This window comes from Pongo abelii, chromosome 5 (genome assembly GCF_028885655.2).
Source record: "Pongo abelii isolate AG06213 chromosome 5, NHGRI_mPonAbe1-v2.0_pri, whole genome shotgun sequence".
Lineage (NCBI taxonomy): Eukaryota > Metazoa > Chordata > Mammalia > Primates > Hominidae > Pongo > Pongo abelii.
Window position 1 is genome coordinate 123,964,067 of NC_071990.2, and position 27,814 is coordinate 123,991,880.

Consider the following 27,814-nt stretch of genomic DNA (forward strand, 5'->3'; position numbering starts at 1 on the left):
TGAGAGATTACACATCATTAAGGATTGTGAGTGAGGCAAATGGCTATTTAAAGGTTGACAGTGTGAAAAAACTAATTAAAACATGAACAGTCTAATCAGAAAGAAAATATATGAGAAAAGGGGAGAATGTAAAAATGGTTAAATTATTAAGCATGCACAAGATCTCAGGATAGTATCTCTACCTTATTGCTACATATTTCACCAAATAAGGTTTATTTTTTTCTTATCTCACGGTAACATCAAATGAATAAGTTCAAATTTACATCTACAAACCAGAGATTAAATATGTCAATAAAAAAGTGAAATATCTGTTGGAAATGATAATCATAAATTAAGTAAGCCATAAATAGAATTTCAATGAGGTGTTTTGATTTGTGTGAATGAATTCATTAAATAAATATTATAGCAGCAAGTTAGAGGCCTGTAACATACTGACTAACTACCTAGTGGGATTCTTTTCCACTGCATTCCAAATTTATAAGAAATATGCAAAAATTAAGTAAAGAAATAGATCTCAGAGATTATTAACTTTTATGTCATGTAGACTTAAATACAGTTTTAATGAACAGAACTGAAGAAAAATTGAATTATACTTACAATTTTTTATGCTTAGAAAAGTGGCTTCAATTTATTAAGAAAGAATCTTGAAATGGAAGATTGAAACTAAGTATGAATTGTCTGTTTAATTTACTGTTATCTCAAAATATTAAATTTATTAAATACTGTATTCACAAAGTGTTATTGAGATAGGACGTGGGATGCAACTGTGGAGGGGCTCAGACACTGGGACACAATGGGGACTAGCTAAAACAGGGATGGGGCAGAAACATCTCTCCATAAGACAAGCCCACTGGTGTGCCATGTCAGTTTACCATTGCCATGGCAACATCTGTAAGTTACTGCCCCTTTCCATGTCAATAACCTAACAAACAGCATGAAAGTTACCACTCTTTTTCTAGAAATTTCTGATAATCTGTCCCTTAATTTGCATATAATTAAAAGTGGGTATACATATGACTGCAGGACTGCCTCTGAGCTGCTATTCTGGGCACACTGCATATAGGATAGCCCTACTCTCCAAGAAACAGCACCTCTGCTGCTGCTGTATGCTGTTGCTTCAATAAAAGTTGCTGTCTAACACCACCAGCTCACCCTTGAATGTTTTCCTTAGCAAAGCCAAGAACCCTCCTGGGCTAAGCCCCAATTTTAAGACTTGTCTGCCCTGCATCTTTATGATCAATGCAAGAGTCTCCTGTGCAATAAGGTAAGGTATACAAAGAGCAGCAGATGGTCTACTGAATAATTGAACATCTTTCAACCTCACTTGGCCTGTTAGGACTACCCTTCACCTGCTACTTTTCTAACAGTTGACTTAGTTGTTGGGCTAAAGCTAAAAGAGGCCAGAGATAATTTTAATTTCTTTTCTCTCTCACTGGAATAGAGGTCTCACAAGGTCACAGGCTCCACAGGGCTCAGTGCTGAAGGAGAGGAATCTTAAAAACAGGGTGAAAAGTGTTATAGTTTTCTTTTTGGTCTTTAATAAGATTAAATTCAACAGTCTAAAGCTAAAGAAACATTAAGTCTATAGAAGTGAAATTAATTATGTAAGTGAACACTGCAAATTATTGAAAAAACAATAGTTACCTCATTTCTTTACTTCTGGTCCAATGTTCTTTCCATGCTACTATCCTGCTTCCTCCAAGCATTTTGTTACAAAATTTTTAAAAATGTGCAAAAATATATTTTCTTGAATTATCCAGAACAGTTATTCCTAATGTGTTTGGGGTGTTATTACTTACATGTTATGTTAATTATGCTGAACCTTTGTAAAATGTATGTATAACTTGTTTTTCTCTTTCTCTCTCTCAGGTTTTTCTTTCATTTAAAGATGACACACTCTGAAATTAATTTGATTTTGAGATTTGAGAACTTGGACATACATACTTCCAATGGAAGGTAACATCTTTTTGGTAGTGATCACGTTTTGTCATGTTTATGTGCCTAGCAGCTAATAGAATGCCTGGTGCATAATAAACATTCCCAGAACTGAATTAAACTTAAACAAGTTGATACAATTGACATGTTTTGTGACATCTTGCTTTAAAAATCATCTACTCAAGAGAGTGCTTCGAGTTTCCACTTTGTGTGGGTAGACACTCTCTAAATTGAAAGTAAACTGTGATCTGTTGAAACAAGGATGACATTATCAAACTTATTTATGGTTCTGTCCTGGTTAGGTTTTTCATTATTTGTGTTGTGATGGTTAAATGCAGTCTTGATACCATCATATGATTTTTCTCATTTTACTGTAACTATATTTTCTATAATTTATTCCCATCTGTCCTTTCAGCTGACTGATAATTCCACATTACAAATTACGTTGTCTTTATTTTGATTCATGTTTTTGTCCTCATATAGTCCTTTTGCCTTTGATGCTACTACAACTTCAAAGAGAGTTTAAATAAATGAAGAGAATGTATGGGCTCAGTGCTAAAGGGCAGAAATCTTGAAAAACATGGATAAAAAATGGTTATATTTTTCTCTTCAGTCTTTACTGAGTATTAAATTCACCAAAGTCTCTTTTTGAGAAAGTCCTTTCCCTGTACTTCCCCTCTACTGACCCCTTCTTTATTTAGCATGTGTGTGTACTCCTTATAATTGATGATATAGCCGAGGGAAGGGCTTATGTTTAGGCAGACAATGGAGCAGATGGATCTTAAACAGAATTTGGGAAGCTAGAGTCTGGAGAACATGAGAAACAACTCCAAGAACTCTCTCAGTACTGGGCACTGCATTTCCAGGAAATTACAGCTTTAGGGCCACAGAAAATATATTAAGCACCTGTTATAACGAATTTCCCTCTGCCTCCACCTGGGTGGGGTGGTAGGAGGGAGCGATAACTTCACTCCAGTACATAGTGTTTGCAGAGAAGGGTACCAAGCAGCCTCTTTATTAAATAAAACCAACTAAATAAGCAATGTTTTTTTTTTATAGTTTTTTTTTTATTATACTGTAAGTTTTAGGGTACATGTGCACAATGTGCAGGTTTGTTACATATGTATACATGTGCCATATTGGTGTGCTACACCCATGAACTCGTCATTTAGCATTAGGTATATCTCCTAATGCTATCCCTCTCCCTTCCTCCCACCCCACAATAGGCCCCGGTGTGTGATGTTCCCCTTCCTGTGTCCATGTGTTCTCATTGTTCAATTCCCACCTATGAATGAGAACATGCAGTGTTTGGTTTTTTGTCCTTGCGATAGTTTGCTGATAATGATGGTTTCAAGCTTCATCCATGTCCCTACAAAGGACATGAACTCATCATTTTTTATGGCTGCATAGTATTCCGTGGCGTATATATGCCATATTTTCTTAATCCAGTCTATCATTGTTGGACATTTGGGTTGGTTCCAAGTCTTTGCTATTGTGAATAGTGCCGCAGTAAACATACATGTGCATGTGTCTTTATAGCAGCACGATTTACAATCCTTTGGGTATATACCCAGTAATGGGATGGCTGGGTCGTATGGTATTTCTAGTTCTAGATGGCTGAGGAATTGCCACACTGACTTCCACAAGGGTTGAACTAGTTTACAGTCCCACCAACAGTGTAAAAGTGTTCCTATTTCTCCACATCCTCTCCAGCACCTGTTGTTTCCTGACTTTTTATTGATCGCCATTCTAACTGGTATGAGATGGTATCTCATTGTGGTTTTGATGTGCATTTCTCTGATGGCCAGTGATGATGAGCATTTTTTCATGTGTCTTTTGGCTGCATAAATGTCTTCTTTTGAGAAGTGTCTGTTCATATCCTTTGTCTTCTTGTTGATGGGGTTGTTTTTTTCTTGTAAATTTGTTTGAGTTCATTGTAGATTCTGGATATTAGCTCTTTGTCAGATAAGTAGATTGCAGAAATTTTCTCCCATTCTATAAGTTACCTGTTCACTCTGATGGTAGTTTCTTTTACTGTGCAGAAGCTCTTTAGTTTAATTAGATCCCATTTGTCAATTTTGGCTTTTGTTGCCATTGCTTTTGGTGTTTTACACGTGAAGTCCTTGCCCATGCCTATGTCCTGAATGGTATTGCCTAGGTTTTCTTCTATGGTTTTTATGGTTTTAGGTCTAATATTTAAGTCTTTAATCCATCTTGAATTAATTTTTGTATAAGGTGTAAGGAAGGGATCCAGTTTCAGCTTTCTACATATGGCTAGCCAGTTTTCCCAGCACCATTTATTAAGTAGGGAATCCTTTCCCTATTTCTTGTTTTTCTCAGGTTTGTCAAAGATCAGATAGTTGTAGATATGTGGCATTATTTCTGAGGTCTCTGTTCTGTTCCATTGGTCTAGATTCAATGCCATCCCCATCAAGCTACCAATGACTTTCTTCACAGAATTGGAAAAAACGACTTTAAAGTTCCTATGGAACCAATAAAGAGCCTGCATTGCCAAGTCAATCCTAAGCCAAAAGAACAAAGCTGGAGGCATCATGCTACCTGACTTCAAACTATACCACAAGGCTACAGTAACCAAAACAGCATGGTACTGGTACCAAAACAGAGATGTAGACCAATGGAACAGAATTTTTTGTAGTTTTTTTAAAAAATCACACATTTTGCAGCCTATGTGTATTTGTATAAATATGTTTACACATTGCTTTGTTTTCTGGTATTATTTCTTGTTAATTCCTTAAGGAAACATTGTAGACTCTTATATATGCCTTGTATATTCTTGTACAGTGAATGAATAACTTAAGAATAGAAATATGTCATGTAGATATATAAATTTCTGAGAAATAATCTAGCCCTATCTCCTAATTACTGCAGACAAAGAAACAGAAACTTGGAGAGGCTGCATGACTTCTAATCAGCAGCAGAAAGGGTTAGTCTTGGTTTCTTTTGATTCCCACTGCAATGTGTTTTCCATCAGAAAAATACAACTGCTGCCAAACTGATAGACTTCCTATAAGTCTTGACTACAGGATTGAAGAGGTTGTTATTTTAGTGCTGAGCCTTTATGACCTAATATAACTTCCTAGCACAGGAATATCTCTTCAACTAAGATGTATGCCACAACCTAGAAATTTTACCTCTCAATATCTACCCTAGAGTAATGCATGTTTATAAGGATTCATAAAAAAGGATGTTGCAGCAATGTTTGTAATAATAAAGTTGTGGAGAGAACTTAAATGTTTTTGTATAGGGGAATGATCAAATAAATCTTAATATTTTTATTCCATGAAATACTATGCAACAATTTAAAAGAATGAGTCATACCTATGTTTGGCAAAAACAGCTGAATTCTAGATGTTGTATTACAGTGTGTAAAACACATAGCCATGTAAGAAGCAATGTTATATAATATATCTAGATCCATGTGATGTGTGTGTAAAAGCATTAACAAAGGGTGGGAATTAAATATGTTAAACTGTGATAGAGATAGTCACCTATGGGAATGGTGGGACTAAAAGTTGAAGGTGGCTGTCAAAGGTGATTTGATTTCATCTCCATGTCTTAAATTTGTAAAAAAAATAAAATGTATTTATAAATGTATCAGTGTAATGTAAAAACAAGTTGGTTAAAGCACATTATCCAATAAAAGCTTAATATGTCCCTGTTTTGACATGATCTTAGACTAGGGGCAAGGAGAGAATATGCAGATGTGGGAAAGGAGGTTGTCATTCTAGGCTGGCTCATGTTTCACAAAGCAGATAACATAAATAAGTTATTGATATTTCATTATTACAGGAAAAAGAAAATAACAAAGAATAAGGGGGTAGCAATGAAAGAAGACAGTTAAGGTAGTCATGTTTTTACCAACAGAGCCAATTTAGTTAATAACAGGAAACCAATTTTCTTCAAGTTCAAATAAGTGATCCTCAAATATTTGCAATGCATAGTCTCTGTTAAAGTTCAGAATTTTCAGTCTTTGGTTATTCTGAAATATATTATCTTTTGGTGCTTCTGTACATAATCATAATATATGTTTTGACATTAATAGAAATCAGAAAAAAATGAGTAAAAATCAGGATAGAAAAAAGGGGAATTTTAAACATACACTTTCGGGAAAATGGTAAAGTATTCAGAAATGCCAAATTATTGGTAAGGATGAGTGGTATCTGATTAAAATATTATCTTTCTAAGCTCTGAGCCTGCTGCAGGCAAATGTGTCATTTTGAAATGATGCCTTATTTATAGGAAGAAGTGCTTCATGAATAGCTATTTTACATAAAAAATCATTCACAGTGAAACTTCGTGAGGTTTATTTATGGGAAGCTATATAGTGTGGAGGTTAAGATCACAGGCTCAGATGTATCTAAATTTTGAAATCTGGTTCCACCATTTACAGATTTTAAGATCTTTGGTAAGTTATTTACTCTATCTGTACCTCAGTTTACTCTTTCTTTGAAGACAATAATACTGCATACCTCACAGATTGCTCTAAAGAGGTAATAAATGAGGTAATAAAAGAAAAGCACTTAGCTCTGCAAGTGCTCAGTAAGCTACAGAAGAGATACTTTTTTCTCCCTCCAGTGGAAGTGTATAAATGTAGGCAGACTGCAAAATGATAGCCTTTTATTAGTGTTCTGCAAAACAAGGTGTAGATTATTTAGCTCTTTAGTTAACTTGGTGAATATAGACACCAAAGATATGAGAATTTTATCTCCATAGTGCATTTTTCAAGTTTAGATAAGGGCAGAACGATCAGACATTTCTCTTAGTCTAGCATGCCCAAGAAAAAAGGGAGAGTTGGAGCAAAGCCAGGGAGAGGCTGGAGATAAAGGTGATGGTGGGGAGGTGATGCATGCTTAGCGTGCGGTCCACAGGGCTGCCCTCTGCCCACAAAGGGTAATGACTTCTGTTGGCAAAGATTTGGGAGAAAAGGGATTGAGATAAAAGTGTAGAAGGTGTCTGCCAATGCTAAATCACTCCACAGTTGTGTGGTTCCTTTAGAATTGCCCCTGCCTATCATGGAGTATCTTTCACGAGTTTTGCCTTTTTTTAAAAAAAAACCAGACAAACAAAAAAACAAACCCTGATTTCAGACATCTGGACAGATTATAGTGTATCCACCTATTAAAGTTATCTCTAAGTTAGGAAATTCCGCAGGCTCCAGCTTCTCCTTATTAAAAATTGTATAGCAAGGAAGATATCTCCTTCATCTAATTCCTATCTCTCGACACATACACACACACACACACCCCCCACATACACACATGTTTTCCCAGATTAGACAAACGTTTTCTAACTATATGCCTTTCCTATGAATAACTGAAGGGCTACTGGAAGTTACTGATTTTCTGTATTTTTTGCATTGACATACTGATTTCCTCTTCTTCCTTTACTAAAATGGATAATATCTATTCACCATTCTTTGCATAACACCCCATAGATTTGAATGTCTAAGTCAATTGTCAAGGTGTTAGTTGAAGTCCAAGTCAATGACCCAGTATTTTGTTTTGTCCTTTTTAAAAAAGTTAAATTATATCTTTGCTCTTATCATTTTCATTCATTTAGCCAATGAGATTATTTTTGTATATTAGACTTCATTCAGTAGAATAGTATTATTCTAATTCAGTACATTAGTATGATGCCGAGCCAAATCTAAGCATCTTTCATTTACTGTAGAAATGTAACCCTTCAGATAGAAATCTGGTTCAAATTGATCATTTATATGTGGTTTGTATTTATTTATTTATTATTTTTATTTTTTTGAGACAAAATCTCACTCTGTTGCCCAGGCTGGAGTGCAGTGGCATGATCATGGCTCACTGCAGCCTCAACTTGCTGGGCTTAAGCAATCGTCCCACTTCAGCCACCCTAGTAGCTGGAATTACAGGAATTACATGAGTGTGTCACCGTGCCTGGCTAGTTTTTTTTTTTAATCATCCATATATAAGGTTTTAAAAAACAAAGTGAACTATTTGGTTATTAATGTCCTCAACTGGGATTCAACACATGGTATTGAAATGCTAACTTGCTATGTAGTCTCTTTTCCCTTTTTTTTTTTTAACCTTAATTTCCTTTTCCTGAACTTAATGAAGATTCTAACTTAATGGTCAATTTCAGTAAACACAGCTGAGGTGGTTGGTACACCTATTTGATTCCCCTTTACATTAAAAAATAAATCTAATTAAATAATTGTATTTCACATATGTAATCTTTTAGAATAATAAATTTATTTTGGAAGCTGGCAGGGCATAATTTAGCTAGAGGATAAATAATGAATTCTAAAAATTTTTGCAAATTACTTCCTATAAAATGCAAAGGAGATGGATGGACTGACTAGCATACTTTCTGGATCTAAATTTCTATTATTATGACTGGTTTTGAACAACTGTATGCAACCTTTCCATCAGAAAAATGAAAACTGGTTTATCTTAAGTTAGGGTTTGAGTAAATTCTGAAAAATTTTGATCTTTAAAAGAATCATGAAGAAGTTGCCTTTTATATATTGTCTAGCCATATAGTGTCTGATAATTTGCAGTCAAGAGATCAGGAACACGTTTTCAGGAAAGAAAAATCCCTGCTTTCTTGAATGGTGTCCCACATCACTTCTCTCACCCACCTGAAACTTTGCCTATAAATTACATTTGTCATCACAGAAATCAGATAAACGTAAACACTAAGATTATTGTGCAAAGATGAAAGCCATTGCCTTTTTTAGAGTAAAAGAAGCACAGTTAACCTAGAGTAAAAGAAGCACAGTTTTTCTAGAGTAAAATCTCAAGGGATTAGCCACTGAGTTAAGGATGCAAGTACAGCAGTGCTTTTCAAACTTTAATGGGTTTACAAATCAGATAGCGATCTTGTGAAATGCAGATTGTGATTTAGTAGTTCTGAGATGGGGTCTGAGATCTTATATTTCTAACAAACTCCCAGTACTACCAATTCTACTGGTTCGGGGTCTCAGGTAACAATAATGTACATAACTCTAATATTTGGAGTCAAGTAACGTTAATATTTTTGATATTAAATTTACAAATGTTTAGAGGTCACTGGCTTTCCTAAACATTCACAGACTAAAGTTTTGATGGTTAAGGTGTGTGGTGTCAAGCTACTATTTTCAGCCATAAATTGTCGCTTTACTGAGAGAACTTGTTTACTGGAATGAAACTAAATCTAATACACCAGGCCAACTGTGTCTACAGATTTGTGCACATAGGTTTTGGAGAAAATAGAGAATTTCCTTATGTACCTGTGCTTTTTAACTTTCTTTATTTTGGATGCTCCAGATGACCCGATATAATCCAGGGGCAGGGGTAGAAAAAAGTTGGCTGCAGCAAGTTTATATGCTTTTTATTTTTTTGAAACAAATTTATATAGACTGTTTATAGATAAATATTGTAGAAATATTTAGTGGGGAAATGGAGACATTCATTAATAAGGAACCATTAAGTCATTAAGTTAATGTACAAGCTGAGAAGACTATCACCATAGAACTGAAAAATATTTTTTATTTGTCCCTCTCCTCGAGATGTAGCCTCAGCATTGCTATTGATAGTGACTTTATTACATGAATTCCAGAGCACAGCTCAAAATCTGCTCCCTTGTTGATAATGAATAATTTGTAAACATAATATTCACAATTATTAAAGCTTTTCAAAGGCAATATAGATTGCCTTTCAATTGTATTTCAATGCAATCCTAGTTAAGACTGATTTCATTAAAATCTAATGTAAAAGCCTTACTAAATTTTATAGAGGGATGATAATATTAATTACAATTTTATATGACTTTAGACATAAAAAGTTAAGAACACAAAAGTTGTCAGGAACAGAATTGAGAACAGGCTGGTTATCTCAGAACGGTGTCCTGCAGATTAAGGATGGATCTGCCTTCCCAAGCCCACTGACTCAAATGTTAGTCTCTTTTGGCAACACCCTCACAGACACACCCAGGATCAATACTTTGTATCCTTCAATCCAATCAAGTTGACTCTCAGTGTTAACCAACACAAGTCCACCCCTTGTCAACCTGAACCCATACACATCTCCTGAGATCATACATAAATCTTCAAATGAAGACAATAATGAGGTCGTAATTATGCCTAACATAATACAACTATCCTTTGTACAACCAGAAATGCACCAATCCCCAACCCAAAAGCTATTACATAAAGTTAACAATACTTAAATGCTGATGTGAAGTCAATAAATCTTATGTTACATGATAAAGGAGAAAGGAAATAAAATAAAGACTTTTTTTTTTTTTTTTTTTTTTTAAGATGGAGTCTTGCTCTGTCACCAGGCTGGAGTGCAGTGGTGTGATCTCTGCTCACTGCAACCTCTGCCTCCCGGGTTCAAGCGATTCTCCTGCCTTAGCCTCCCGAAAGCTGGGATTACAGTCATGTGCCACCATGCCCAGCTAATTTTTGTATTTTTAGTAGAGATGGGGTTTCACCATGTTGGCCAGGATTGTCTTGATCTCCTGACCTCATGATCTGCCCGCCTCGGCCTCCCAAAGTGCTGGGATTACAGACATGAACCACTGTGCATGGCCAAGACATTTTCTTAGTACAGTGTATACATGCACAAACATATTTTTAACAAAAGAAGGAAACACTCATGACAATTACAGTTCTCGTTTCTGCAGCTGGTCATGTGGTCATAACTGGTATTGATGACTACCTTCTTCTACTACCCATTCTGTATTCCCTTTACCTTCAGCAAGTATCTCAACAGGTCGTGGTTTTTTTCCTGATGGAGAAATCTAAACCTTCATTCCTGAAGGGTCTGGACCATTTGTAGTCCTGCCTGGATTGGACTATTGTAGTTTCCCATTGACCTTAATAACAGGACATGGTAATACTGAGTCACCCTAATGGATCTCCTGTATTCCATGCGTACATTTCTTTACCTTGGTTATGGAGTAGTAGACTGATTTCATCTATAGTCTGAGGCAATCACAGGAGCCAACACTGTAGCTCCCTTCTTAGCCTGTTGACTTAAAGGTAGAAGGACCCCAAAGTGTCCAGGTGAGAATCTTAACTTCCAGTTTAATGGGATCATTGTTGCATCTCCTGGTGGCAGCTTTCCTCCCTCTGGAACTGAGGTCTCTAGGCCAGCAGAATGTAATGTTGTGGGAACAGGAAGCAAAAATTTTGCTAGTGGATCACTAGGGGTGATGGTGAGTGGTGCCACTTCCACTTCCACCTCTTGATTGCTGAATCCGTGAACTCTGGCTATGGAAGGAAACAATACCATATATTGGATGCTGATTCAGAGCATACATGGCTTTCTGGAGAACTTTTCCCTAGCTCTGCAAAATACTGTCACCTAGTTGGCATTGTAATTGTGACTTCAAAAGACCATTCCCCTGTTCTATCAATGCAGCTGCTTCAGGATGATGGCAAACATGGTAAGACTAGTGAATTCCATAAGCATGAACCCACTGCCGTACTTCTTTAGCCATAAGGTGAGTGCCTTTGTCAGAGGCAATGCTGTGTGGAATATCATGACAGTGGATAAGGCATTCTAGGAGTCCACAGATGGTAGTCGTGGCAGAAGCATTGTGTGCAGGAGAGGCAAACCCATATCCAGAGTAAGTGTCTATTCCAGTGAGGACAAACCTCTGCCCTTTCCATGATGGAAGAGGTCCAATATAACCAACCTGCCACTAGGTTGCTGGCTGATCACCCTGAGGAATGGTGCCATATCGAGGGCTCAGTATTGGTCTCTGCTGCTGGCAAATTGGGCACTGAGCAGTGGTTGTAACCAGGTCAGTCTTGGTGAGTGAAAGTCCATGTTGCTGAGTCCATGTGTAACCTCCATCCCTGCCACTATGGCCACTTTGTTCGTGGGCCTATTGGACGATGAAAGGGGTGGCTGGGGAAAAAGGCTGAGTGGTGTCCACAGAACGGGTCATCCTATCCATTTGATTATTAAACTCCTCCTCCGCTGAGGTCACCAGTTGGTGAGCACTCACATGGGAAACAAATATCTTCACAGTTTTTGACCACTCAGAGAGGTCCATCCACATACCTCTTCCCCAAATTTCTTTGTTACCGATTTTCCAATCACGCTTCTTTCAAGTCCCTGAACATCCAGCCAAACCATTGGCTATAGTTCCTGAATCAGCATATAAACACACATCTGGCCATTTCTCCTTCCATGCAAAGTGCACAACCAGGTGCACTGCTCAAAGTTCTGCCCAATGGGAAGATTGCCCTTCACCGCTGTCCTTCAGGGATGTTCTAGAAAGGGGCTGTAGTGCTGCAGCTGTCCACTTACGGGTGGTGCCAGCCTGTCATGCAGAACCATCCGTGAACAAGGCCCTAGTCTTGTCTTCCTCTGTCAACTGATCATAGGGAACTCCCCATGAGGCCATTGGTGCAGGCTTGGGGAGAGAAGGCAGGGTGGCAGGAGTGGAGACCATGGGCATTTGAGCCACTTCCTCATGTAACTTACTTGTGCCTTCAGGAGCTGCCCAAGCCCGATCACATATATACAACTTCCATTTGATGATGGAATGCTGCTGTGCATGACCCACTTTATGGCTAGATGGGTCAGAAAGCACCCAGTTCATGATAGGCAGTTCAGGTCACATGGTGACTTCATGACCCATAGGCAAACGTGCAGTTTCTACCAAAGCCCAGTAATAGGCCAAGAGCTCTCTCTCAAAAGGAGACTAGTTATCTAGTTATCTGCAGAAGATGGCAGGGCCTTGCTCCAAAATCCTGGAGGCCTTCACTGTGATTCACCTATGAGAGCCTGCCAAAGGCTCCAAACAGCATCCCTATTTGCCACTGACACCTCAAGCACCATTGGATCTGTTGGGTCATATGGCCCAAGTGGCAGAGCAGATTGCACAGCAGCCTGGACCTGTTGCAGAGCCTTCTCCTCTTCTGGACCCCACTCAAAATTGGCAGCCTTTCGAGTCACTTGATAAGTGGGCTGGAGTAATACACCCAAATGAGGAATGTGTTGCTTCCAAAATCCAAATAGACCCACTAGATGTTTTACCTCTTTCTTGGTTGTAGGAGGGGCCAAATGCAGCAACTTATTCTTCACTTTAGAAGGAATATCTTGACAGGCCCCACACCACTGGACCCCTAGAAATTTTACTGAGGTAGAAAGTCCCTGAATTTTAGTAAGATTTATTTCTCATCCCCTGGCATGGAAATGTCTCACCAACAAGTCCAGTGCGTTTGCTACTTCTGGCTCACTGGATCCAGTGAGCACAATATAATCAATGTAATGGCCCAGTGCGATATCTTGTAGAAGCAAAAAGTGATCAAAGTCTCTCTGAATAAGATTATGACATAAAGCCGGAGAGTTGATATAGCCCTAAGGTGGGACAGTAAAGACATATTGCTGGCCTTGCCAGCTGAAGGCAAATCACTTCTGTTGGACCTTAGGGACAGGAATGGAGAAAAAGGGGTTTGCCAAGTCAGTGGCTGCATACAAGGTACCAGGAGATGCGTTAATCTGCTTAACTAATGAAACCATATCTGGTCTAGCAGCTGCAATCGGGGTCACCACTTGGTCAAGCTTACGATAATCCACTGTCATTCTCCAAGATCCATCTGTCTTCTGCACAGGCCAAATTGAAGAGCTGAATGGGGATGTGGTGGGAATCAGCACACCTGCGTCTTTCAAGTCCCTGATGGTGGCACTAATCTCTGCCATCTCTCCAGGGATGCAATATTGCTTTTGATTTACATTTTTCTAGGTAAAGGCAACTCTAATGGTTTCCATTTGGCCTTTCCCACCATGTAGCCTTCCCTCACCCTACCAGTCAGGGAGCCAATGTGGGAGTTCTGCCAGCTGCAATTATGCATTCTGGCACTGGGGAAATGACCACAGGATGAGTCCGGGGACCAACTGGACCCACTGTAAGCTGGACCTGAGTTAAAACTCCATTAATTACCTGACCTCCATGAGCCCCTACTTTAACTGGAGGAACACAGTGACATTTTGGGTCCCCTGGAATCAACATCAGCTCAGAGCCAGTGTCCAGTAGTCCCCAAAATGTCTAATCATTTCCCTTTCCCCAATGCACAGTTACCCTGGTAAAAGGCTGGAGGTCTCCTTGGGGAAGGATGGGAGAAAGATTCACTGCATAAATTGTCGGCAATGTAGTGGAGTCCTTCCTCAAGGGCACCCGGCCTCCCCTTCACTCAAGGGGTTCTGGATCTGTAAACTAGCTCAAGTATGGAAATTGATTGAAGGGCTGTGATTCTCTGTTTTATAATTCAAATTAGTCTTCTGTCCATTCGACCTAGAAGTTTTCCGTTTGTAAAATTTAAGTAGGAATGCAGTAGGCTTCCTATCAATTTAACTTCTGGGAACACTGTGATTAATCAGCCAATGCCAGAGCTCTACACGAGTCAGACTATTCTGATTGCTGCTTTGCCTCTGCTGACCATTATAGTAGCTACACCCACCTTGCCTTTCACAGTTGAGTGCTGCCACTTGGCTCCTCCCACCTCGGGATTCAATTATTCCCATTGTATTTAAATTTTGTAGTTGAGTGACTGCGGTTCCCACCATTAGATCTGACATACAGAGAAGAGCAATTACAGGGCTCTTCAAAGATGCAGGTGCTGCCCTCACAAATTTATTTTGCAAGAGATTGGTGAAGGGTATATCTTCTGTTTGAACCCTCCCAGCTGGGATGAATAGGTCTAAAGTGACTAATCCACTCCACCATCCCAATCTCCCTAAGCCTTTGGATCCCTTCCTCTACATTAAACCAAGGGAGATCAGGCATTTCCAGCTCACTCATAATGGGCCGTCATTTAATCCATATTTCAGCTAACCAAACAAATAAACTATTATAACCTTTTTTAACTCCCTGAGCTGCAACATTAAATGCAATGCAGAGTCCCTATTTAGTGGGCCCAAATCAATAAATTCAGCCTGATCCAATTCTATGTTCCTTCCACCATTATCCCATACCCCTAATATCCATTCCCATGCCTGTTCTCCAGATTTGTGTGTATATAAATTAAAGAACTCAAACAGTTCTTTTCAAGTGTAGTGCACCTCCTCATGGGTCACACTCTCAACCTCACCTCTAGGGTCCACTGGTAGCTTAGTCTCATTATATGTCTGGAAGCAAACAGAGGTGTTGGGGGTGGCTTCTGAGGAGAATCAACATTATGTTGCCTGGCAATTGCCTCTGGGGAGGCCATCGCTGTTGCCTCAGGCAGCACAGGGTTTGTCTCCTCAGACAAAGGTGGAAAGGCTGATGGCAGCATGGGTCAGGAAGCGGATGTTGCCACTTCTGGGGATGGGGAAGCTGTTTCTTCTGGCAAAAAAGGTTCATCAGAATTTACAAATTCAGTATCCTCAGCTTTATCAGGGTCCTCCCACACATCCCTATTCCAAGTTGCAGGGTCCCATTCTTTTCCAATCAATGCCCTCACTTTAACAGTAGACACCTGGTGAGGCTGTGCATGCATTTTTCATTGCAGGTCAGCCACTCGCACGATAAGAGCTTATGTCTGTTTTTCCACAATTTCAGCTTTTTCTCTACAGGAGATAAGACTCACTCAGGGCAATCTTAGCAGATTTGAGGCTCAGTATCTGCTTTTGAAGCCGGGAGACAGAATCCCTTCATTCATCATTTTCTTTCATCACTTTGTCCACTGAACTTAGGAGCAGCCAACCAGCTTCATTATGTTCATTGGTTCTCCACATATGGTCAAAGGCATTATGTATAGAGTCACCTCATTCTGCCCGTCATGAGCAGTGAATCAGGAGTGTCAAATGGATTTATTTTGTATAACTCTCTAAACAGTTGCCGCCAAGCACTATCAGTGTTCTCTATACTATTAGAAGTACAGTCCTTAGCATTTTTTGGGTCTAATCATATTAAGCAGCCAACTCCAGAAACCCCAAAACCAATGAAATAACTCCATCCTTAATATTCTGTTCCTCTAGAACCACTGCTGCTACCAAAATCTGTATTAGTCAGGGTTCTCTTAGAGGGACAGAAATAATAGGATATCTCTATATCTATATCTATAGCTATAGCTATAGCTATATCTATCTATACAAAGGGGAGTTTATTAAGTATTAACTTACATGATCACAAGGTCCCACAATAGGCTGCCTGCAAGCTGAGGATCAAAGAGAGCCAGTATGAGTCCCAAAACTGAAGAATTTGGAGTCCGATGTTCAAGGACAGGAAGCATCCAGCATGGGAGAAAGATGTAGGCTGGGAGGCTAGGCCTGTCTCTTCTTTTCAGATTTTTCTGCCTGCTTTATATTTGCTGGCAGCTGATTAGATTGTGGCCACCAGATTAAGGGTGGATCTGCCTTTCCCAGCCCACTGACTCAACTGTTAATCTCTTGGCAACACCCTCACAGACACACCCAGGATCAATAGTTTGTATCCTTCAATCCAATAAGTTGCCACTCAGTATTAACTATCACAGACTGAGAAGAAACCACCTGAGGGAGCATAGGGAACAACAAGAAAAGGGCACAAAGAGCTGGGATTAGTTCTTGTTCCTTGCAGCAAAAGTGGAAAACCTCGTAATTCAAGAGACATCAGATAGAGTATTCAAAAAGTCATTACCTCAGAAAAGGGGCAAAATAAGCCCTAGATAAATTACTTCTTTCTAATACTACCTCACAAAACTTAATAGACAGACTCAGACAGATAAAGTCATTTCAGGTAACATAACTATGACCAAGACCAACATTAAGGAATACTAATAGAAAAACAAAAATATCTATCACCCACCATAAATGATAAAATCATGATGTCTGGAATCTAATAAAACATGAGTAGGCATGCAGGGAAGCAGGAAATATGACCCATAATGAAGAGAAAAAAGCAATCAATAGTAACAAACTCCAAATTGACACAGATAATAGAATTAATAGATGAGGACATTATGAAAGTTATAGTAACTATATCTCATATGCTCATGAAAATTGAGGAAAGATTGAGCATGTTAAATAGAGATATGGAAGATATGGAAAAAAACAGATCATCAAATTTCTTGAGATAATGAATGCATTGTATAAACTAACAGTAGTTTAAATATGACAGAGTAAAAAAAAAGTCAGTGAACTGTAAGGCATAGCAATAGAACTATGAAAAATAAAACACAGAAAGAGAAAGGGCCCCAAATTATGAACAGGGCATTAATGATCTGTGGGACAACTTCAAGTAGCCCAAGCACATGTGGAATTAGAGTCACCAAAGGAGATGGGGAGAAGGAATAATTATATGAAGAAATGAGTGAAATGTTTCCAACCCAAGAAGGTCAATGGGCCTCAAGTTTGTCAAGAAAATTATATCAAGGATATAATAATAAAATGACTTAAAATTATTAATAAAGAAAAAAAAACCTTAAAAGAAATTAGAGAAAAAGAGTTTGTACATGGCACAAAGTTAAGCAACTTTTTTAAAGTATTGGGAAAATAACCTCTCACACTAGAATTCTGTATCAATATCTTCCTTACTACTCAAGAAAAGGGATCTCCATCAAGTACTACTGACCCTTGAACAACACAGATTTGAACTGCGTGGGTCCACTTATCTGTAGAGTTTCTTCCACCTCTACCACCTCTGAGACGTCAAGACCAACCCCTCCTCTTCCTCTTCCTCCTGCTCAGCCTAATCAACATGAAGACGATGAGGATGAAGACCTTTACAATGATGGATTTCCACTTAATACATACTATATATATATTATCTCTTCCTTATGACTTTCTTACTAACATTTTCTTTTGTCTGGCTTACTTTATCAGTATATAGTACATATAACATACAAAATGGTGTTAATCAACTGTTTGTGTTATCAATAAGGCTTCTGGACAACAGTAGCTATTAGTAGTTTTGTTCTGGAGGAGTCAAAAGTTATATGAGGATTTTCAACAGGCGAGGGTTCAGTGCCCTTAACCCAGTATTGTTTAAGGGTCACCTGTAGTTTGGAATCAATTAGGAAAGCATGGAGTCCTCCCTTTTCTTTCCTTCCAAGCTTTTCCCTTCCTTTCCCTTCATTTTTTTTTTTTTTATAAATACAGGTTGGGAAAAAGATTTATCTTATGCGTATCTATTAACTGGTAGTCCTGAAGTCTGGTTGTAAAGGAAGATATTTACTCCTAGGAATCATAGCAGTGCTTCAACTCAAACCACTGGAAGTTATTCTCAGACATTATTATCTCCCTAAGATTCTTTTCTGTGATGTAAATTACTCTGCTTCACCTTCCTACGGCTGAACCCAAATAGTGTTTCACAAGAAGCTACTGATAGGGCCAGTGTGGCTTGAAAACCACTTAGGACTCATAGAAGAAGCTCAAGTGGTTGAGAATGGGAAGATGAAAAAGATGCAGAAAGGAGACAGGCTTTGTTTTCTCTAAAATTTTGTCTATAGAGCTGCAGCTAATGAGAATCATAAGATGCATCTTAGCCTTGGTGTTCTGAGAAATGTTGATGCCAGAGATTGTATTTCAACTGTTAAGATGCTTTAAGGAATACAACTTTGGTTGCTATTTACTTTGGATTAATGAGCTAATGTTAATTTTTATAGCTTTTCTAATTCCAGTAGAGTATAAGGGTAATTCCTTACAAAAAAAGACAAAAAACAAACTAACAAAAAATCCCGTATCCATAGGGTAAGTTGGCCAGGCGTGGTGGCACACGCTTGTAATCCCAGCACTTTGAGAGGCCGAGGCCGGCGGATTGTTTGAGGCCAGGAGTTCGAGACCAGCCTGGCCAATGTGGCCAAATGCCGTCTCCCCTAAAAATACAAAAAAACAAGCAAAAAACAAACAAACAAACAAACAAACAAAAAACAAAAAAATTAGCCGGGTGTGGTGGTGCACACCTGTAGTCCCAGCTACTCGAGAGGCTGAGACAGGAGAATTGCCTGAACCCAGGAGGCGGAGGTTGCAGCGAGCCGAGATCGCACCACGGCACTCCAGCCTGGGTGACAGGGCAAGACTGCGTCTCAAAAAAAAAAAAAAAAAAAAAAAAATAGGATTACGTTTACATTTTAGGTTCCTAAGCAAATTTTTAAAAGAGGCTAACTTTTAAGTCCAATTCCCCAGGAACATCTCAAAAGCTTCTCTTTTTTATTTTTTTATTTTTTATTTTTTGAGACGGAGTCTCGCTCTGTCACCCAGGCTGGAGTACAGTGGCGTGATATCAGCTCACTGCAAGCCCCGCCTCCTGGGTTCATGCCATTCTCCTGCCTCAGCCTCCCGAGTAGCTGGGACTATAGGCGCCCACCACCGCGCCCAGCTAATTTTTTTTTGTATTTTTAGTAGAGACGGGATTTCACCGTGGTCTCGATCTCTTGACCTCGTGATCCGCCCGCCTCAGCCTCTCAAAGTGCTAGGATTACAGGCGTGAACCACCGCGCCCGGCCAGCTTCTCTTTTTTAAAAGACTCCATTCACCCCAACTCTGAACAGTGATACAGGAGCTATGGTTAAATTAGAGTTTATCTAAATTAAAAAGACGTAATTCATTTTATAAGACAACTTAACATTCATTATATTTATCTATAGTTATTGAGTAATTTGGGATCATAATAAATAATATCTAATATGAATAACATAAATGTCATAAAGGTGCTACTTACTGGAGTTCTGATAAAATGTATATTTTCCAATTTAATAAGAGAAGGCATGAGAGACATCAGGATTTCCCATGTTAGAAGTTGTGAATTCACTTTTTAATTTATGATGAGCATCTAACCTTAGATCTAACCCAATCTTAGATTTTATGAATCTGTGCACAGAAGAAATTCACAAAAAGTATATTGAAAAATTTTGAAAGACATTTCTTTTTTTCTTTTTTTTGAGACAGAGTCTCACTCTGTTGCTTAGGCTAGAGTACAGTGGTGCTATCTCAACTCACTGCAACCTCCACCTCCCGAGTTCAAGCGATTCTCCTGCCTCAGACTCTCCCGAGTAGCTGGAATTATAGGTACGTGCTACCACGCCCAGCTAATTTATGTATTTTTAGTAGAGATGGGGTTTTGCCACGTTGGCCAGGCAGGTCTTGAACTGGTGGCCTCAAGTGTTCCGCCCACCTTGGCCTCCCAAAGTGCTGGGATTACAGGCATGAACAACCACTCCTGGCTTTCAACTACATTTTTTACAGGTATTAGTACAAATAAAGCTTATTTGGGCAAATAACTTACCACATACTTATGAGTCACAAAAATATCTTTGGTAAGTTGTGATTTCTTTAATTATTTTTGGTGTTTTGCTATGTGTTAAGGTCATCCTGTTGAATGGAGGAGAGAGTTGGGAGAATGGTTAGTGTGTGTGTGTATTTATGGTCAAATAAAAAGGTGCACATTAGCTTATTTACATATTTATACAAAAATATTTATTAGATGCCCACTCTGTGCCAAACACAGATGCTGCAGCATTAAATGGTTAGTTGGTTAGGGTTAGCAATTCATTTATTGGTCCTGAAACATTCAGAGTTGTCTCATTTACTTGAAGAAGTTAGAAAATACCAATTTTGGAATAGAAGAATCTCATGCTGACAATGATAGTAGAATTAGACAATATACATGAAAAGTTTTAAGAGCATGTCAAAAACTTAAGAGAATAATATTTTTCTTTTAAAATTGCCATACTCCCCAAACACATGGAGGAAAGTCTGTAAGATTGGATGGCAACTTGGCACATTTGAATGAATTGATCAGAAATGGAGAAAAATTCCTCAATAAGTTTCCCAAAGTAGAAGATTTGTGGACAGGAATTTCAAGAAATTAAGTGACACTGCTTAAGAGCAGAAGGTAATGAAAACAAATACATCCCCTTGCACCAATTATGAAAATTAGAAAAAAAGAGGTCACGTGGAGTGTCAAGTTGATGAGTTTATTTGGAAAGCAGGATTTGTGCTGGGAAGTGATAAGAATTAGTTAGTTGGAGGTGGATGGATAAAGTGTTCTAAATGTTGGGCTTAATTTCGATTTAATAAGGAGGCCAATTCAGAGACTTAAAGAAATTTAGAGCAGGATAATCCCTTAGCTCTTCATCTTCCCTTCAGTCATAAGAAAACTAATTTTACTCAGATTACGCAGCCTTGAGTGGCATTGCCAGTTGAGATTAGAACCCAACATTTTCTGTTTTCCGTGTTCTTTTCATATGCCCTGCTACTCTGCAAAACAATGTCCCATTGATCAGGAGCGGGGAGAGACACATGACTACAATGGTAATAAAGGAATACTTTGTTAGAAAATTTCTATTTTAAATACTGAAAAGAAATCAGTCTCTTTCCCATCCTTCTGCTTCTTACTTTATAGACTCTGATCTTTTAAAGGACAGTTGTGCCCCCAACTGTTTCATTGTCCAGCTTCTCCCTTGGTGAATGTGGGTCTGTAGCACCCTTTCTGCTATACAAAAGGAGCAGGGTCACTAACTAGTAGCACAGTCTGTGCCCCTTGTGCCCTAGGCCACTCTGTCACCCAAGCTTGGTTGCAGGGCAACATCCTTACTGGCCTTTCAAAGATGGATGCTCCTGTAATCTGTTCCAAACCTCGGCTTAGTTATGCTGCTGCCCCTGCCGCAATTTGGAATTCTCTCACATCATCACTCTGCAAATAATGGATGGAAGCTTTGGTGGAACTTATAGTTCCTGGTCTTTGGTGGAATTTATGGTTCCTGTCCTGGAGCAGAAAGAAGAAAAAGCCAGAGAGTGTTGTGTTTTTAAAGAGAGTTCCACTTGTCTCTGGCAGCTACTTGAATATTTCTCAGAGTGTCTGTCAGCTGGAGGAAAAGGATAGGGTAGCACTGATTTCAACATTTCCTTCTTCCCTCTCTAAGGATTTTAAAAATTTTCCTTTACAAGGTACGGCTTGAGAAACTAGCCCAGCCTCTCCCACAGGTGAACAAGGTCACTACTCTAGTCCTTCTGAATCTTATATTTTTAGAAAAGAATGAGATATGGTCATCCTGTAGACTCTCCCTTAACACCAAGGAACCACACACGTCCTCTGGAATGGAGAGTGGGCGAATCCTCCCCTCCCCTCCAAGAGGAGGAGTGGAGAATCCAACTTCCTCCCACACTTCTCACTGTCCCAGGTACATGATTTCTCAGTGGTTTTTGTCCCCAAGGCAGATAGCTACTCTCAGGGGTGTAAAGACTCTGGGCAGCTCTAATCTTCTGATTTTCATATGTATTAAATGTCACAGTTTGAAAGCTTTAGAAACATTGATAAGGTTCATATTATTGTAGGTATCTTTGCCAAATAGACCTGAAGAGCTATCATGCCAGTGTCATCCAGCCTTGCTATTCCTCTGGCCTCCATAGACTTGGCTACAGTGGACTGAATGGTGGTCTCTAAAAAGATATGTCCATGACCTAACCTCTGGTACCTGTGAATTTGACTTTACTTGGAAAAAGGATCTTCGAAGATGCAATTAAAGTAAGGATCTCCAGGGGAGATCATCCTGGATGAACTGGGTGGATGCAAATCCAATGACAAGTGTCCTTATAAGAAGAGGGGAATACCAATGCCAACAGTAGAGAAGAAACATAGGGAAGATGTGAAGATGGAGGCAGAGACTGGAGTTATGTAGCTATAAGCTAAAGACAATCAAGGATTGCCTGTGGCCATTAAAAGCTAGAAGAGGGCTGGGCACAGTGGCCCACGCCTGTAATCCCAGCACTTTGGGAGGCTGAGGCAGGTGGATCACCTGAGGTCAGGAGTCCAAGACAAGCCTGGCTAACATGGTGAAACCCCGTCTCTGCAAAAATGCAAAAATTAGCAGGGTGTGGTGGCATGTGCCTGTAATCCGTGCTACTCGGGAGGCTGAGGCAGGAGAATTGCTTGAACCCAGGAGGCAGAGGTTGCAGTGAGCAGAGATCGCGCCATTGCACTCCAGCCTGGGTGACAGAGCAAGACTCTGTCTCAAAAAAAAAAAAAAAAAAAAAAAAAAAAAAGCTAGAAGAGACAAAAGAGGGTTCTCCCCTGAGTCTTCACAGGAAGTGATACCCTGCCAACACTTTGACTTCAGACTTCTGGCTTCCAGAATTGTGAGAGAATAAATTCCTTCTGGTGTAGGTCACCAAATTTGTGGTAATTTTTAATGGCAACCCTAAAAAAAACTAATCCACTAGCATATAAAAACATGGAGTGGGATGATGGTAACTACTGTCCACTTCTTCTGCCCAGGTGTCAGCCAGCCTGGCCCTAAAGAGATGTGAAAACTAGATCTCACTTGAAACCTTGCAGCCACATCCTGCTCCCTGCATCTCTTGGTCTCCCCTCAAAATACAAACTTCTGCATTTAGTCTTTCCCAAACTTTAATACCTAGAAGGTAAATACTGATTCTTGCTTCACCCATGCAAGAATTTCTCCTTCCTTCCACACAGCATTGGTTACGTAATTTGCCGGGCTCAATGAAAGATGAAAATGCAAGTCCCCTTGGTAAAAAAAAAAATTTATTAAATATTTCAAGGCAGGGACAGGAGAGCATTAAACATTGCACAGGACCTTCTTAAAAGTAGATCCTGAGCAAGGCATGTGGCTTATGCTTGAAATCCAAACACTGTGGAAGGCCAACACAGGTGGATTGCTTGAGCTCAGGAGTTCGAGGCCAGCCTGGCCAACATAGCAAAACCCCCTCTCTACAAAAAACAAAACAAAAAAAACAAAAAACCCTACAAAAGTTAGCCAGGTGTGGTGATGTGTGCCCGTAGTCTCAGCTATTCTGGAGGCTAAGGTGGGAGGATTGCTTGAGCCTGGGGGGCCAAGTCTGGAGTGAGCCAAGATTGGGCCACTGCACTCCAGCCTGGGTGAGAGAGTCAGACTCTGTCTCAAAAACAAACAACACGTAGATCCCTGCTCAACATGGGTCATAGACCCATGAAGCCAGCCCTACCTCCCACCTCTTAACTACTCTGACCTTGGAGAATCCTCATTTAATATTGAAAAATACCACCAACCTCATAAACTATTTACACAGTGCTTTTCTCCATTTTCTGGCCTTAAGTGGAAATAAGCTTTCTTCTAAGAATTATTTCCCCTAGATGTCCCTTTGATATAGACTGTTCATTGTTTCACATTCTAGGGTCACAGGGGCAGTGTTGGGATCCTTCTAGCTCCCCAGTATTACTTCTGAAGTCTTAATTGTCTCTTTTACCAGTCCTTGATCCACTTAGGCTTTTCCTCCCTGGATATGCACCTTCTGCCCCAACTTTGCATAGTCATCCTCTCAGTTCTGGATCAGTCCACTACATTCACGGAAGTGTTTGTTATTAGCCTCACTCCTTTGTTTATTCTGGTGTTACTGTTGGTGGCTTCAATGTCCATATAGTTTCTTCAATACCTTAGTCCCTAATGTCTTGATCTTCATTCTATGTTAGCCAACCCCACCCTTAGCTCCTCCTAAACTACCTATCTTTGTACTTCTAAAACTTCAAAGAAAACGATCCCATTTCCTGACTACAATTTATCTTCCTATCTCTCTCATTTGATGTAGATTTGTAGTTCTTGGACTCTTCCTTCTTCCCCCCTCTTTGTCCTCACTTATTTTCCTATTTATTCTTGTTAACCTTAAAACCCTCTCTTAAAAATAGTATCCAAGCTTGCTCCTTGTTTTCATCACATTACTTGGCACAATCCCAAAGTTGGATTAAACTTTCTGCATTTAAAGTCATGTATTTGACAACAAATTCACAATTCACATGATTGTGTGGAATTACTGCTACCACCAATTCTTGGACTCAAAAACTCCTCCTTGCACTTATGGTCAGGTCGTGTCTAGCATTCCCAAAAGCAGCTACTGCAAACCTTTCCGCATCTTCTCCTTACTTTCCTAGTAGAAACCCAAAAGCAGCTACTGCAAACCTTTCCGCATCTTCTCCTTACTTTCCTAGTAGAAATGAGAGGCCATCAAAAATCTTAAATCTAAATACACAAAAGCATTCTATAAATAGTGTTCTTATAAGTCATTATTTGGTCTTAAGTGTGGAAACAAGGTTAATATTTATTCATTTCAAAACTGCCTGTGGAGTACCTACTTTGTGAAGGTACTATTCTAGGTGTTGAGGATATGGCCTTCATGGGCCATACATTCCAGTGGTTCTGATGATTTCATATGTAGGTTAAAAGCTTAGCAGTGAGGTCTAGTGGTTTTCTCACATTGATCCCAAAATACAGATTTTACAAAGCAAAATTTTCAAGTATACAAAATACACTTGCAGGATCATAAAAATCCAATCATGATACCATAATTCATAAGTTCAAACATTTTAGTATCACTCTCTGTCATAGTACCTCTAAAATAAATAAACATTAGAATAATTTGCCCTAGATAATAAAAATATATGTTATTATATAATATAATAATAACAGGCCTTAGAAGTATGCCAGATAATAAGTTTTAAAGTTACACTAATGATATAAATAACTCTCAATCTCTTTGATTAATGCTTGTGTAACCACACAAGTAACTATATTTTTATTAGGCGGGTGCAGAAGCAACTGCAGTTTTTGCCAGTACTTTTTTGCGATTACTTTTGCACTAACCTAATACAAAACAAAATGTGCCTATATCACAATTTAGAAAAATCACAAGCTTTATTAACAGAGTACAATTTAAGGAAGTCAATCAATCCTGAAGGCAGAAAGACCTAAGTTCAAAACTGATTTGGAATCTTCTCAGCTATTTAGCCTTGTTCAAAGTATCTAACCTTGCTGAACCTCAGTTTACTATCTGAAAATAGAGGAAATTATTACTATATTGTGGAGGTATGAATATTGAATAATTTAAAGAGCTTGATTGTACTACCATTAGCACACACGGAATAAAATATTAGTCTGATTATATTTTCATATTTCCATATTTAGGCTTTTGCCTAAAAAGGGAATTTGGAAGTGGTCATTGGCAGGTGTCATAGGCTTTGGGTGGCAAGTCAGAGCATAGTATGAATGAGCAAATTACTAAAGACTAGAGATAAGAAAAGACTTTGAGTACCAATTAAGAGTTTCAAGAGACCAGAGGAGATTTTAAGACTTCAGTGAGAAACCACTTTCTCAGGAAGCAGAGAAATTAATTTTATCAGCAGTATCGTCGTCCATGTAATATGGCTTTTAAAAAGCGCAGTGAGACCTTAGTAGTAACGACTTTATTTTTCTTAGTGAGAACCTGAAAGTGAAACTTGATATACATTATTTTCTGCTTTTATTGCACAAAAAGTTGTTTCCATTGCATATTGCTTCCTAATCTGTTAAAATAATCTGTTAACAAACTCGAAGACCCAGATTCGGGGCGTAGATAAGAAGCCTGTGTACCTTCCTACCTTCTCCAAACAGCCAACATTAGATCAAAGGGCAACCTTAATGACACCTGGAGCACAAACCCTGCTCAGGGCGCGTACAACCGGAGGGACAGAAAACAACGATGCGACGTCGGAAAGCAGGAAGGGAATTGAAATTCCCGCAGTCACGTCACAGAAATCTTGGCAGAACCTCATCATCGCCCAAGGGAACTGGGAGTGGCGGGCGGGGAGGACGCGGGTTGTGTGACGATCAACGATAATTAGTTGGTGGTTAACGCACAAGTAGGATAAAAGAGCTCGCCCCAGGCTGCCAGCAGAAAAAAGCCACCGTGGCACGTGCCCCGGGGAGTGCTGCGGTGGCCCGGTTTGCACGAAGAGCGGGACACCGCCTGGGGAGCCGCGCTCGTAGCCTGGGGGCGGGACTCGGCGGCCGCTCCCTCCGCCCCCGAGTAGCTGCCACCGCCTGGCTGCGCCCCAGCCCAGTAGCTCAGACGCGGCCGCATCCCGGTGGACTGTAGAGGCGGCAGCGAGCTAGAGCCCGAGTCGCAGCTCCGGGCCGCAGAGCGCTGGGCGACGGCGAGCGCCAGGGCACCGGCAGGGCGGGCAGCTGCGCGCGGCTGGTACGTACCTGGTGGAGCGGGCGCGTAAGTGGGTGTCCCTGTGCGAGGAGGGAGGCGTGGGACTTGGGAAGTCGGGGGAGACTGATCCAGGGAAGATGTGGTAAGTGCAACTTTCCTATTTTCTGCCCTGCTGGCACAAGTATGGGGGGAGTTCGAAGCAGATGCCTCTTTTGCTTGGGCGACCCGACCCATCGTTTAACTCACAAGCCACGGTACTTAGAGAGTGAAAAGGACGCTCACGCCAACAGGCGTGACGTGGGAAGTCTGTCACCTGCCTTTTGCCCACTCTGCCCTGCAGGTGGTCATTGATGACCTCCTGCCACAAGTCGCTGAGTCCTTCGGCTCTCGCGCCAGCAATGTCAAGTCTTTCCCCTGGGCGGTGCTTAGCAAGCCCCGGGTAGTCGCGAGCGGCCGCGGGGTTAGCAGAGACCCGAGTACTAACTCGCTCGGCCAGCGTCCGGCTGTGTGGCTTTAGCCAAGTCACCTCACTTCACTGGCCTCCGTCCATTCTTTGGATAAAATATGGAGGTGGGTAGACCGAGTAAACTCAAGGGTCGCCCGTAGCTATTGGATTTTCCCTGCTCTTAGGACCCCGGCAGGCCGCGGGGAGGGACACGAGTGCCAGGTGGTCGCGGGGCTGAGGGAGCGGAGGGCCTAGGTTCCGGTTGGTGCTGATGCTAGTGCTGCTCAGCCCCTTGGGGAAATTCCTGAAGGTGCATTCCGGAGCCAAATGACCCTGCCTTGCAGCAGGTTCCTTCTAAGGGAGCTGAGAGGACCAGGTCAGACCGGTCTTCGTAGAGCTCCTCCGGGGAACGCAGCCAACGGAACTCGGGTCCTTTAGAAAAGTGTATGCGTGAACTAGGCATGTGGGAAGCACTAAAACAAACAACAAACAACAAAACACCCTGCAGGTGGTAGTGTTATTAGCTGGAGTCTGTGCAGGACTGGAAAGTGGAGATTTGAGGCGAATGACCACTTAA

The 27,814-nt window shown here is 40.2% G+C and overlaps 1 protein-coding gene across 2 annotated transcripts in view; it reads left to right on the forward strand.

The window, feature by feature from the left end:
• The window catches only part of PKIB (cAMP-dependent protein kinase inhibitor beta), a 236,566-nt gene that overhangs the window by 97,698 nt on the left and 111,054 nt on the right, over positions 1 to 27,814 (forward strand). The window contains exons 3-4 of one of the 2 annotated variants that reach the window (XM_063724971.1): positions 1,870 to 1,956; positions 19,776 to 19,895. The gene's annotated coding sequence lies outside the window, so the exon portion shown is untranslated. Of the gene's footprint in view, positions 1 to 1,869; positions 1,957 to 19,775; positions 19,896 to 26,705; positions 26,835 to 27,814 lie in introns of those variants that run through there. The other variant, XM_054558099.2, reaches the window with a different exon arrangement.